Here is a 15,745-nt window from a genome sequence, read left to right as displayed (position 1 = left end):
AATTGACAAAAGATCTAAATTCTCTATTTATAGAGATGGCTAGTTAGAAGCAAAGGTTGTCATGTGTGGCAACCTAAGGAAGACAAGGAGTTTAGGGTATTACTTCATTCAATGGCTGAACAGAGGTGACTGCAGTTGGCATACAAATTAAGAAGGCTTAAGAGTATGAATGCTTGAAGGGTGAACAAGCTATTAGAGCTAAAGTGTATGAAATCCAAGCATAATGGAGGACTAAAACATATATCTATAATATGAAAGTGAGTTATAATTTGTTATCAGATCAAGCCTTACTATTACATTCTAATCATTGTATTAGTCTAGGATAAATCTTTTGGATTAAGGTTCACCTAATAGTCATTTATAAATCCTTTAACTGGGTGACATTCTAATGGAATGATCTAAAGTCCTTTGACAAGGCTCACTCCTAATAGGGTGATTGAAATCCTTTAACTGGGTCACATTTAACAGTGTGTATTGTAACCTTTAAAATAGTTGGTGTTTCATAGAGCATCACTTTAGAAGAGTGAGAATTAGTAGCATGTTACTGGTGGTTTTTCCCAAATTGGGTTTCCACATAAAATCCTTGTGTCAAATTGTGTGAATATTTTTACGTTGTTTCATGTTTACATTTTTGCAAAGTTGTTTTGACCTAGGGTAGTAACCTACAAAGTTTAAGTTTTGTATAACCTAATGGATGCATGCATGATAAGGTTTTATGGATAAGGGTCTACTAGGCATTGAAAAGTTTTATTTGTACATCTAGACCTTAGATAACTGATTCAACCTCCCTCTTAGTTATTCTAAAGAATTCCAACAGTAATTTCACAAAAAGTGAAAGATTTATTATGAAATATTTGAATGATTCAAAGAGATGAGATGACATAATCTGGGCACTTAACCCAATTCCTTTGGTTGTCAGAGTTGTAAGATGTTCTTAAAACTGAATCTATTGCATGAACTCTTATCTATTATGTGGTTTATGATAGAGCTTGAGTCGATGACTGTTGACCAATATTTTGAACCAATTAGGATCTATGGTAGACAATTGTATAACACCATTTGCAAAGACTAAGACTATTTCATATGGGCCAACCATCTTGTTTAAAATTTCTTGGGAATATTTTGACAACATGAATCATAGAGAAGTGCCCAATCACCTACAACAAATTTCTTTTCTTTTATGAATTTATCATTCCATTTTTTTTCATTGTTATTGAATTATCTCAGTATTATGTAGAGAAAATTTCTTGTATTCATCCATCCCATTAAGTTGTAGGAGCCTTTCATGTTGAACTTGAGTGAGATCAAAGTCCAATTCTAAGGCTTTTCAAAGACTCTTGTGCTCAAATTCAATAGGCATCATAGTCATTTTTCTATATACTAACTTAAAAGAAGTGAAGCCAATAGTACTTTTCTATGTGGTCCTATAGGTCCAAATTGCTTCAAGAAGGTGAATTGCCTAGTTCTTCTTATGGATGGCTATAGTTTTTATCAAAATGGCTTCAATTTCCCTATTAGTTATTTCTACTTTCCCATTGGCTTGGGAATGATAAGGAGAAGATTTACCATGCCTAATGGTATACTCATTCATTATAGTAGTGACTAGATTGGATGTGAATGAAGCACCTTGATCAATTACTTGTTAGGATTAACCTTAGAAATAGCAATTACATGCAAATATAAACAATATCAAAAAATAATAAATTACAAAGAGAACACAAGACACCAATATTTAACATGGTTCATCCAAACCCTACGCTACGTCCACTAAACAACAAGTCCAATATTATTACGATCCAATGATTACAACCATATTACAATCTGTAATCCCTTATAGCTCAATATTGTTGCAAGAAGCAATTTTTGCATGACACACTATGAAAAAAAATCCTAACCCTAAGTTCTTTTATACAAGTATTTTTATAGCTCTAGGGTTATAATTAATTATTACATGTCAGCTCAAAATCTCGATAAAATAGGGCCCAAATATTTTTTTATGTACAATACTTCCTTGATCTGTCACCACAAACTAAAAATCTCCCACTTGAAGATTGATCCTATAGCTATGATGCTACTCCATGAGACTCCCATTGGATCAAATCACCTTGGACTTTGCTATTCTTTTATTCTATTCAATCTAGAAGACCAACCGAAGTTGAAGAGGAGTTCAACTTCTCCCTTGTCACTATCTTTGTAAACATATCCATGAGATTGTCATCTATATGTATCTTGTCCAACTTTAACTGTCCATCATCCAAAATTGACCAAATGAAATGGTACCACAACTATATATGTTTTGTCTTTGAATGCAAAACAAAATTATTTGCAAGATGAATGACACTCTAGCTATCTATTAAAAAATAATTATCCTTCTAAGGGTGCCCCAATTCTTCCAAGAAGAACTAAATTTGTATCATATCCTTGGCTACCTCTATAGGAACAACATACTTAGCCTCTGTAGTGGATAAAACATTAACCTTCCATAATCGACAAACCCAACTCATTGTAGCCCCACCAATAGTAAAGATATAACCTATAGTACTCCACCTAGTATCAATATCCCTTGCCAAATTTGAGTCAACATATCCTTGTAAATTAGTATTAGAGCCCCCAAAGTGTAAACACTTATTAGATGTTCCTCTCAAATATCTAAGAATCCATTTGACTGCATTCTAATGCTCAATTCCTGAATGACTCATATACCTGCTAACAACTCCCACTACATGTGCACTATTTGGCCTTGTACATACCATAACATACATCAAAATTCCTATAGCTGAAGCATAAGGTACCTTGGTTATCTTATCCTCCTCTTCTTGTGTCTTTGGACACATCTCCTTAGTCAACTTCAAATGACTAGGTAAAGGTGTGTTGATAGCTTTAGCATTCTCCATAGAGAAATGTTGCAACACCTTCACAGTATAACCAACCTGAGATAATGTCAATTTTCTATTCTTTTCATCTCTGCAAATCTTCATACCAAGGATTTTTTTGGTGCCCCCAAATCCCTTATAGTAAATGCATGTGCTAACTAGCATTTCAACCCCTTAATATGATCCATGTTAGACCTAGCTACAAGTATATTATCAACATATAAACATAAAATAATATAGTTGTCATCATCCAAACTCTTAAAATAAACACAATGATCTAAATGACACCTATTGTATCCATGCTCATGCATAAAATTGTCAAATTTTAGATACCATTGCCGAGGTGCTTACTTCAAGCCAAATAAACTTTTCTTTAATTTGCACACTAAGTTCTCCTTACCTTTGACCTCAAATCCCTATGGCTGAGCCATATATATCTCTTTATCCAAATCACCATGAAGAAAGGTTGTTTTAACATCAAGCTGCTCCAAATGAAAGTCTTCAGTAGCCACAATACATAAAACAATATGAGTAGAAGTCATTTTAACAACAAGAGAGAATATCTCATCAGAATCAATGCCTTTTTTCTATGCAAATACTTTTACCACTAACCTAGCTTTAAATCTTTTCTTACCTCCATCCTCTTCTTTCAACTTGTAAACCCACTTATTCTATTAAGCCCTTTTACCTGCAGGCAACTTGCATAAATCCCAAGTCTTATTTTTCAGCAAAGAGTCCATTTTGTCTCATTGTAGATTGCCACTGAATCTTAGTATCCACATATATAGCTTCATCATAACATTCAAATTCATCAGCATCTGCTAGTAAAATAGAGTACAAAGAAGGAGAAAATCATTCTGGAGGTCTACTTAGCCTTGTTGACTATCTACCAGTCATTTGGGTGTACGGTATTTGTTGTTGCACATCATGAGGAATTGTTGGATCATCATCTTTTGGAGTATCATCCAACACTACATAATCATCTTCTTTCTTCTCATGTTGCTGCAACAGATCTTTATACAACACTTTCTCATTGAATATGGAATCCTTGCTTCTTACAATTTTATGATTTTCAAAATTCCAAAGCCTATAACCAAATTCATCAATGCCATATCCAAAAAATACACATTTCTTCAACTTAGCTTCTAGCTTGGTTCTATTTTTAGAATCTATATGAGTAAATGCTTCACAACCAAAGGTTTTGAAAAAAGAATAACTCACCTTCTTACCAGTCCATGCTTCCTTTGGAATACCACAACCCAAGGGAGTAGTGAGACCTCTATTAATCAAATATACATCAGTATTGATAGCCTCCGCTCACATGTTTAAGGGCAACCTTGCATGCAACCTCATGCTCCTTGCACACTCCATTATAGTCCTGTTCATGCATTCAACCACTCCATTTTCTTATGGAGTCCTTGGAATAGTTTTCTATCTATGAATACCATTAGTGGAGCGATACTCTTCATATTCATGACTACAATACTCACCACCATTATTAGATTTGAGACATTTTAATTTCCTACCAGTCTCATTTTCAACCAAGCATTTCAATTTCTTAAAAGTTTGAAATACATCATATTTCTGTCTAAGGAAATAAACCCATACTTTTCTAGTTGCATCATCAATAAATGTAACATAATAATTATATCTACCAAGGGAAGATACTTGATCTGGTCCCCATACATCTGTATGCACAAGCTCTAATTTCTCACTTTTCTTTTCCTTCCTAGTCTTCACAAAACTGACTCTATTTTGTTTTTCATACAAACAACTTTCATAGAAATCCATATTGACACATTTTAGACTTGGTAAAACTTTCCTTGAATGAAGTAATTTCATACCTTTCTCACTCATGTGCCCAAGTCTATTGTGCCACAACGTTGTATCAGAATCTACAACAACTATTTGTTCTCCCTGCTCAACTGCACCAATTGTTCTTGAACATTCATTTTTTTCTAAAACAATCAAAGTAGAAGGAACAATATGACCTGTACAAAGATGTAAGGTGCCTCCTTTCACACCTTTTGCTACTACAAGGGAACATTTTGAAACTTTCCAATTTTTATTATTAAAAGTACCTACACAACCCTCATCATCGAGTTGCCTTGCTAAAATCAAATTCCTAGTCAGCCTTGGAACATGTCTTACCTCATGTAGTAGTCAATGATTTCCATTTTGCAATTAAATCTTAACTTTTCCCTTTCCAACAATCTAATAGGGTTCTTTATCTCCCAAATAAATAAGCCCAAACTCCCCTTGGACATAATCAATGAAATAACCTCTATGAGGTGTTGCATGAAATGAAGCACCAAAATCTAAAACCTATGAATCATCAACACTTTCTAAAGACAGAAGCAAAGCATCCTTTTTAGATTTGTTACTTACCACATTTGCCTCCTTGTTCCCTTCTGGTTTATCTCCTTCATTGTTCTTTTGAGTCCAAAAATCTTTCTTCTTATGCCCTGGTTTCCCACAGTACCAAAAATTTCTCGGTCCTCTAGATTGAGACCTCTTCCCCTTTGACTTTCCTCTTGATTTGCCATGATTTTGAGAATTATTTCCTCTTGTAGTCATTCTACCTCTACTTTTTGCATTCAAAGAACTTCTTGATGTAGATCCACCTGAGGTGCTTCTACAAGTTTCCTCACTCAAAATAACACCAATTACATCATCATATTTTAGGGTATTAGATCTAAAAAAAAAAATAATCATAGTCATTAGCAAGCCATTCCAGCTTTTAGGTGAAGAACACAAAATCAAGAGAGCCCTAATTTCTTCATCAAAGTTAATATCCACAGAAGATAACTAACTAGTAACAATATTAAACTCATTTAAATGATCTGCAATAGATCTACCTTCTGCCATCTTCATATTAAATAAACACTTCATGAGAAATACCTTATTTGAATTGAAGAGCTTTTCATACAATTTCGCTAGGGTTTCCATCAACTCTTCCATCATCTTCGCTTTTGTAATGTTAAATGTCACCAATGGTGCTAGGCATAATCGAATGCTTCCAAGTTCCTTTCCATCTAAAATCTTCCAGTCCTCATTTGTCATAGTTCCTTGGTTCTTAGTTTTTCCTTCCAATGACTTCCATAAATGATTCTAATAAAGATAGTCTTCCATTTGCATCTTCCATAACTGAAAGTTCTATCCATTAAACTATTCAACCCTCAACTTATCCTCATCTGTCATTGCTCCCACTCAACCATGAGACTTTCCTGTAGAGTATAACTAAAAAACAACCTGGCTCTGATACCACTTGTTAGGATTAACCTCAGATAGAAATAAAAATTACATGCAAATATAAACAATATCAAAAAATAGTAAATCACAAAGAGAACACAAGAAACCAAGATTTAACATGGTTCACCAAACCCTAGGCTATGTCCACCAAATATCAAGTCCAATATTATTACGACCTAGTGATTACAATTTGTAATCCCTTAAAGCTCAATACCACTGCAAGAAGCAATTTTTGCATTACACACTATGAAAAAAATCCCTAACCCTAAGCTCTTTTATACAAGTGTTTTTACTACTTTAGGGTTATAATTAATTATTACATGTTAGCCCAAAATCTTGATGAAATAGGGCACAATTTTTTAATGTACAATACTTTTGTGACCAGTCACCACAAATTAACATTACTAACTCTTTAGGGACACCAAATTTGGTAAATATAGCTTCATATAATAATTTAGAAATATTGTTATTCCTAGCATGCTTCATAGGCTTGGCCTATACCCATTTACTAACATAATTAGTGTAGACTAGGATAGAATTTTGTTAGGTTGTGATGACTAATCAAGAAAATATTATACACTCACCATGTATCCTCAACATGGTTTGGGGTTGATTTGAGCCTTGAGTGGGGGTTTGGGGGTGGTAACCCCCAATATAGGTGAGGGCGACAACCAATGACTATTGGGGGTTTTGAGCATAGCCCCCAAGGGAAAAAAAATTGGGGGAATTTTTTTAGGGGCTGACATATTGTAATTATTCTAGCCCTTGTTTTGTAAGTGGAAACAATATTATATAAAATGGCTTAGGATTAGTGATTTCATAATACATGATGAGATAATAACTTCTTGTAGTGGTATTGACTTCCAAGGGATTGCAATTTGTAATGAAGTTGTAATCACAGGATAATAAGAATTTGGATTCATTGTTGGTGGACATGGCCCAAGGATTGGGTGAACCATGTTAAATCTTTGTGTCCTATGTTCTCTTCTATGTGCTTTATTATTTTTTGATATTGGATATAGTTGTATGTAATTGTTATTTCTATCTTGCTTAATCCTAACAAGTGGTGTTGGAGTGAGGTTGTTTCAATAATCCTTTGCAATAAGGACTCGCGGTTGAGTGGGAGCAATGACATATGAGGGTAAGCTTGAAATGTCCCTTTTCTGATTTTTCATGATATTTCCAACCTCTAATCAGATCTTTAAGATCAAACAACTAATATCACAAAGATCCTCCAAATTTCTCAAGAAACCCCAAATCGGGTATGCCAAAAATTGTGCCAAAAGCTTCACAGCTTCACCAATTACTAATAAATCTGAAAATGGAAATTTTTACAGAACTTTCAGCAGCATAACAGCCTACAAATTGACATTTCCAGATCCGTATAGCCTTTACACAACAGCTCAAAAATGTAGGACCCAAACTATGCTCATCGGGCTCCCGAAATAGCACAAAATATGCCCGGAAACACCACAAGAACACTAATAATTTATCTCAGAAGTTTAATCACATCCCAATATATATATTCAGATCTATTTTAATAGCTTAAAGTCTAAAATACAGCAGCAACCAAAACTGATATGAAATACTCAACCGGAAACACCAAACTCTTACAAAAATACACCCGGAAACTCACAAATCTGCACTGTTCAGCACAAAGGCAAACTCTGTATGAGCATGCACATGGAATGGCTTCAAACTCCCGTCCTTAGCCTTCCTGGAAACCTGCAAACTCCCGTTCTTGGGTCTCCCTGGAAACCTGCAAACTCCCGTTCTTGGGTCTCCTTCTCCACAGGTTTGGCAGCCTCTGAAGAATAACAAAGAATGAGCGAAAATCAAGTCTGGAATCCCCCCAAAATGCCTCCAAACCTCTTTAAAAAGGGCATAACTGTAACTCACGTCCAAGAGAGGTTAATGAAACATATTTTAATAATAATTATCATTTATTAGTCCAACGGTTTCCAAAGATTAACTCCCTTTTTCTGAAACTTCACTTTCTTGGGCCTGCCTGCCTTAGCAAAGATTTTCTTTTTTTTTAAATTATTTGAAAAGGGGACATGACAAGTCCTCCCCTCCCAATCATTGCTTGTCCTCAAGCAATGGCTGAACAATAAACCAATCAATCCACCTGGATCCCAAATGTAGTCATGAACTATACTACTACCAATTAACATAGGCTCCTGCAATATCCTTTGCAATATGACCAAGAGGAATCCATAATCAAATTGACAATTATAGCTCAACCAAACTCCGAAATCACCACTACCACAAACAAAAACCCATGAGGCACAAACTCTTAGAACATCAGAACCCAAGTAAAGTGGACAAATCAAACTACCAACACAGTAAATACCATCAACGCATCCCACTGGCCTATATGGAATGTACAATCCAACTCTGAAACAATGGTGAACCCTCTTGAATGAAACTGTACCAAGTATGGAGAATCCACACACTGTACAACTCCTGCAGTCAACACAACTCTGCAAATCATCGGCCACTATCTCATAACCATAACTCCCATACACTGCTGATGGTGAAAAGACATTACAAGATAAAGAGTAAGAAATGGAATCCAAACCAAATTTGTCTACCATCAACTCCTCAGCACAAGGATCAAATGCTAACTGATGTACATACCCTGCAATATAATGTTGATAAAAAAAACCAACCTCAGTCAACAGCTCACCATGAAGAAGTGATACAACCCACTGTGACTGATCACCAGCTAAGTCAAGAGATGTCATAGCCAAAGGAGTAGAATCAATAACAACACCTGCTGAAGCATCACTCTGAAACTCCTGCTCTAAGTCATGTATTATCAAGCTGTCAACTGTAGAACCTATCGCCATGTCATGCCCATCACAACTCTCATCTTGAGGCATCAAATTGTCCCATAACTGATGATAAGCACTAGGAACCAAAGTACATCTCTGTATCATCATCTCATCAACATGGTCATCAAAGGTAGATAGATGAGCATACCTCATAGTGTAATGCCGATAGAATGCACCAATCTCAGTCAGTGGCTCAGACTGCAATCCAGATGTAACTAACTGCAATCGATCATTAACCAAATTGGAACTGACTACTACCTCTGAAGACATTGCGAAGGGAGTAGTATTACTAGTAGGAACCATGCCAACTATCAGCTCACCAATGTCACACATGGTCTTTGATACAACATCTCTAGTCTTCGTGCCATTAGTACTAGAGGTCACCACCATGTCAGGCATACAACAATCTGCTACAACACCCAACTCAATTGAACCTAACTCTAGTGGGAATGAACCTGATATTCCAATGTTAGTATCAAGAATGGATGCATCCCCATCTCCACTGTCTCTGACAATCTCGGCCATGGACATCCTCGGATCACCAAACACCACTGCTTGTGACTGCATAGAATCAGGTGAAGACTGTAGTCGCTCTAACTCCATGGTCACCTTAGCCAAATGAAACTGTGACTCCTTGAAAGCCAACTGTGTACTCTCAAGAATCTCAGAAGTCACCACAAGCTGCTCAGTAATCTCACTCACCTCATCTTCCTTGGCCAACAATGCATCATATGCTGTACTGCCCCACTTCATAAGATAATCTCTGTCGGCTACCAACTGCATATAATCCTGTCTCAGAATCTGGATAGCCTCCCATAAAGAGTGGAACTCTGTCAAGGAAAGATAACTGCCTCCCTGCTCATCACTAGTAGGAGAACCCCATCCATAAACTGCTAACAACTGACGAGCAGCATCGAAATGCTGGCAAGTGATAGCAATGTCTTGGTCACTAACTCTCAACTGATTAGACACATGATGGCACTGGCTTGACTGTCTCCTACAAACCTCCTCTGATGCACTGTCTAAAGGAGTATCCTCAAAGTTACTAGTCTCTAGAGTATTACCATCCATATCCTGTGAATCAAATCTAAAACTCATATCAACATACAGAGTATCAAAAACATTAGCATTTCTGTCCAACTCCTCTATACCCAAGGAAACTAAGTCTTCAAAATTGCCCATTGCATCCTTCTGGATGTCATCAATGCCAATATGATCCTGGGACTCATCTATACACACTGCCAAATATGAAATATCATCAACACATTCCAACAAGTATGGCCGACTGGATATATGAACAAGGCCCAACATTGGTGTATAAAAACTAATACCAACATCAGACAAGATACTGGCACAAGAAAAGACAACACCATGTAATCTGCTAATCAAATCCATGATAGCACCCAAACAAACACTGCTACCAAAAAGTGTTAAAGATATCCAGTCAACTGAATCCCAAATGCCAATATAACAATCTCGAGTCCATATCCGTAAACTAGAATCAACTGGTAACTCAAGCAAACTCCTCACCTGAGTAATATGACCAATACCAACTAACTCCACATACCTGTCATGATGAGATAATGAAGTCACAATACTATCTTGGTTCACCTTCAGCTGGCTGGACAAATCATGTGAAGTACTACCAGCCTCAACCCCATGTGATGAAGCATCTAACTGTGCCTGGTACTCTTTCTCAGCAAAGTCATGAATGCTCAATGTCTGCTCATCTCTACCAGGTATCTCACCATCCTGCACAACAACATCCTCATAATCATCATCTGAACCCACTACACTGTTGTCACTGCCTGTTGTAACTATACCATCCTGAATACCTGTGGCATCACCCTTTGACAACCTGTAAACAATTGTCTCAATTTGAGTATCAAGTTGACCGTTACTATCAATCTGTGTAATATCCTTTCCCACCACCTCCTGTGGCAGAGTAGAATCTGAGACCTCTACCTGGCTATCAGCTAGTTTCTCAAACTCCTCATGCAAGTTCTTGGAAATTGTGTCATCTGTCCTGTGAGAAAATCTGCCAAATAGAAATCCAGTCAACTTATCCACCTTAGCTGGGTCAGATAACATGTCATTTATACGGTGGTGCTCAACCAACTGTTTAGACATGTCATGGCTTATTTTCATAAGTTTATCTCGAATGTCTAAATAACCATCCTTTCTATTATTTTGACTCTGGCTATCAATTGTCCAAGATTGTTCCCTCTGAGACTCTGTACTATACCTGTCCATTCTGGATAAAGTAGAGTGTAACCCCAATAGGATATAACTTCTTCAAACACCAAGAACTAACATGCAAATGATTAGAAGTAGCATGCAACCATAGATTTGGACATGCAACTGATTAGAAGCAACATGCAACCACCAAATTATGACATGCAAGATCTGGGTAGTTGTCAAAACTGAAATGCAAACTTCTACAACCACCAAATTCACCAAGAACTAACATGCAAATGATTATAAGTAGCATGAAACTATAGATTTGGACATGCAACTGATTAGAAGCATGCAACCACCAAATTATGACATGCAAGATCTGGGTAGTTGTCAAAACTGATATGCAAGATCTGGGTACTTGTCAAAACTGAAATGCAAACTTCTACAACCACCAAATTCACCAAGAACTAACATGAAAATGATTAGAAGTAGAATGCAACCATAAATTTTGACATGCAACTGATTAGAAGCAACATGCAATCATAAATTATGACATGCAAGATTTGGGTAGTTCTCAAAACTGAAATGCAAGATCTGGGTAGTTGTCAAAACTGACCTGCAACTTCTACAAACCCTCAGGCTGGCAAGATCATGGCTCTGATACCACTGAAATGTCCCTTTTCTGATTTTTCATGATATTTCCAACCTCTAATCAGATCTTTAAGATCAAACAACTAATATCACAAAGATCCTCCAAATTTCTCAAGAAACCCCAAATCGGGTATGCCAAAAATTGTGCCAAAAGCTTCACAGCTTCACCAATTACTAATAAATCTGAAAATGGAAATTTTTACAGAACTTTCAGCAGCATAACAGCCTACAAATTGACATTTCCAGATCCGTATAGCCTTTACACAACAGCTCAAAAATGTAGGACCAAAACTATGCTCATCGGGCTCCCGAAATAGCACAAAATATGCCCGGAAACACCACAAGAACACTAATAATTTATCTCAGAAGTTTAATCACATCCCAATATATATATTCAGATCTATTTTAATAGCTTAAAGTCTAAAATACAGCAGCAACCAAAACTGATATGAAATACTCAACCGGAAACACCAAACTCTTACAAAAATACACCCGGAAACTCACAAATCTGCACTGTTCAGCACAAAGGCAAACTCTGTATGAGCATGCACATGGAATGGCTTCAAACTCCCGTCCTTAGCCTTCCTGGAAACCTGCAAACTCCCGTTCTTGGGTCTCCCTGGAAACCTGCAAACTCCCGTTCTTGGGTCTCCTTCTCCACAGGTTTGGCAGCCTCTGAAGAATAACAAAGAATGAGCGAAAATCAAGTCTGGAATCCCCCCAAAATGCCTCCAAACCTCTTTAAAAAGGGCATAACTGTAACTCACGTCCAAGAGAGGTTAATGAAACATATTTTAATAATAATTATCATTTATTAGTCCAACGGTTTCCAAAGATTAACTCCCTTTTTCTGAAACTTCACTTTCTTGGGCCTGCCTGCCTTAGCAAAGATTTTCTTTTTTTTTAAATTATTTGAAAAGGGGACATGACAAAGCTAAAGGTTGAGAAGTTTAACAGGAAAAACTTTCAATTATGGAAAATGCAAATGATGGACTATGTTTATCAGAAGGATCTATGTCGATCATTGGAAGGAAAATCCAAGAAAGAGGCAATTATGACACATGAGGAATAGGATATTTTGGATAGAAAGACACTTATTAGTATTCATTTATGTTTGGTACAATCAGTGACATTTAATATTATAAAGAAAAGACAATGGATGAGTTGGTGCAAACCCTATCAAAGTTGTATGAAAAACCTTCCACTTTAAACAAGGTATTTCTCATGAAGTGTTTATTTAATATGAAGATGTTAGAAGGTGGATCTATTAAAAATCATTTAAATGAGTTTACTCTAGTTACCCATCAGTTATCTTTTATAAATGTCAATTTTGATGATGAAATTAGGGCTCTCTTGATTTTATATTCTTTGCCTGAAAGCTTAAACAACTTGGTAATGAATATGAGTAATTCTATTTGTGGTTCTAATTCCATAAAATTTGATGATGTTGTTGGTGTCATTCAAAGTGAGGAAATTCATAGGAAAATCTTAGGTGGATCTACATCAAGAAGTGTCTTGAACACATAGAGCAGAGGAATAATGAATGAGAGAGGAAACAATTCTAAAAATTGTGGGAAATTGAGAAGAAAATCAAAGGGAAAGAAGTCTCAATCTAGAGGATCGAGAGATTGCTAGTACTATGGAAACCATGGCATAAGAAGAAATATTTCTAGTCTCTAAAGAATAATGAAGGAGACAAAAAAGAAAAAAATAAGGAGGTAAATGTGGTAAGTAATAAATCCGAAGAGGATGTTTGTATTATTTCCTTAGAAAGTGTTTATGGTTCATGGGTTTTAGATTCAAAAGGTTTATTTGATGCTACTCCCCATAGAGATTATTGTCTAGATTATGTCCAAGGGGATTTTGGGCTAGTTTATTTGGGAGATAATAAACACTATCAGATTGTTGGAAAGAGAAAATTTAAGATTAAGTTGTAAAATGAGAATCATTGGCTACTATAAGAGGTAAGACATGTTCCATGGCTGAGTAAGAATTTAATGTGCAACTGGGTGATGATGGTTGCACATTTACATTTAATGATACAAATTCAAAGGTTTCAAAATTTTTCTTAGTAGTAGAAAAAGGTGTGAAAATAGGCACCTTAATTATATCTTTATATATGTCATACCATTCCTTCTAATTTAATTGTTTTAGAGAAAAATGAATGTTCAGGAATAGTTATTGTAGTTGAGCAAGGAGAACCAATAGTTGATGTAGATTCTAAAACAACACTATGGAAAAAAATACTTGGGCACATGAGTGAGAAATGTATTAATTTACTTCATTCAAAGAAAGGTTTACCAGGTTTAAAATGTGTCAATAAGGATTTTTGTGAAAGTTGTGTGTATGGAAAATAAAAGAGAGTTAGTTTTGTGAAGAGTGGGAAGGAAAAGAAAAATAAGAAGTTAGAGCTTGTGCATAAATATTTATGGAGATCAACTCAGGTATCTTCCCTTGGTGGCTCTCATTATTATGTTACATTCATTGATAATGCAACTAGGAAAGTATGAGTTTATTTCCTTAGAAATAAATCAAATGTATTTCAATCTTTTAAGAAATGGAAATGCTTGGTTGAGAATGAGACTGGTAAAAGATTAAAATTTCTCAGATCTAATAATGGCAGAGAGTATTGTGACCAAGAATTTGAATTTATTGTTACACTAATGGTATTCATATGCAGAAAACTCTTCTGAGGACTCCACAAAAAAATGGAGTGGTTGAATGCATGAACAAAATAATAATGGAGCATGCAAGGAGTATGAGGTTGTATGTTAGACTTCTCTTAAACATGTGGCTAGGGGCTGTCAATACTATTTTTTATTGGCTTATTAGAGGTCCCTTGTTAGAAAGGCCAGGGTTGTCATTGTACCAAAAGATAGACCTGTCAATGCCTGATACAACCAATAGTCTTATAGAACCACAAGAGATGGTTAAGCCATGTCACAAATCCTACAAGGGATGCTATCCCACTGAAAACAATCCCCCTCCCAATTTTTTTCATTGTGGCCTACAAGATTTGAACCTATGACCAAGCTCTGATACCAATTTTTAGAAAGGCTAGGGTTATCATTGCACCAAAAGATTGATTTGGCAATGTCTGATACAATCAATAGTCTTATAAAACCATAGGAGGTGGTTAAGCCATGTCATGAATCCTACGAGGGATGCTGGCCACTATCAACATCCCTCTACTCCTTTGGGTTGTGGTATTCTAGAGGAAGCTTGGACTAGTAAGAAAGTGAGTTATTATTTTCTTAGAACCTTTAGTTGTGAAGCATTTGGACGTATAGATTCTAAAATTAGAACCAAGTTGGAAGCTAAATCTAAGAAATGGGTATTTTTTGGATATGGCATTGATGAATTTGGTTGTCAGCTTTGGGATTTTGAAAATCACAAAATTGAAAGAAGCGTGGATGTCATATTCAATGAGAAAGCATTGTACAAAGATTTGTTGCCGCAACACAAGACGAAAGAAAATGATTATCTAGTACTATATGATACTCCAAAAGATGATGGTCCAGTAGTTCCTTATTCTTTGCAATAATAGAAACAACAAATATCACAAATCCCAGTGAATTTTAGATGGTCAACAAGGCTAAGTAGACCTTTAGAAACATTTCCCCCTCTTTGTATTATAGTTTATTAATAGATGTAGGTGAACCAAAATATTATGATGAAGTTGTGTTGGTGTATCCACAAAGCTTTAGTGGGAGTCTACCTTGACAATAGAAATGGACTCCTTCCTAAAAAAATAGACTTGAGATTTATGTAAGTTGTGCTTTGGAAAAAGATCTTTACAAAATAAATAGGTTTACAAGTTAAAAGAGGAAGATGGAGTTAAAACAATATTTAAAGCTAGGTTAGTTGTAAAAGGATTCACATAGAAAAAAGGGCATTGGTTTTGATGAGCTATTTTCTCCACTTGTTAAAATGACTTGCATTCGAAATGTTTTA

The sequence above is a fragment of the Cupressus sempervirens genome, chromosome 1 (genome assembly GCF_028749045.1).
Source record: "Cupressus sempervirens isolate cs-2001-9-10 chromosome 1, ASM2874904v1, whole genome shotgun sequence".
NCBI lineage: Eukaryota > Viridiplantae > Streptophyta > Pinopsida > Cupressales > Cupressaceae > Cupressus > Cupressus sempervirens.
This window is presented reverse-complemented; position numbering follows the sequence as displayed.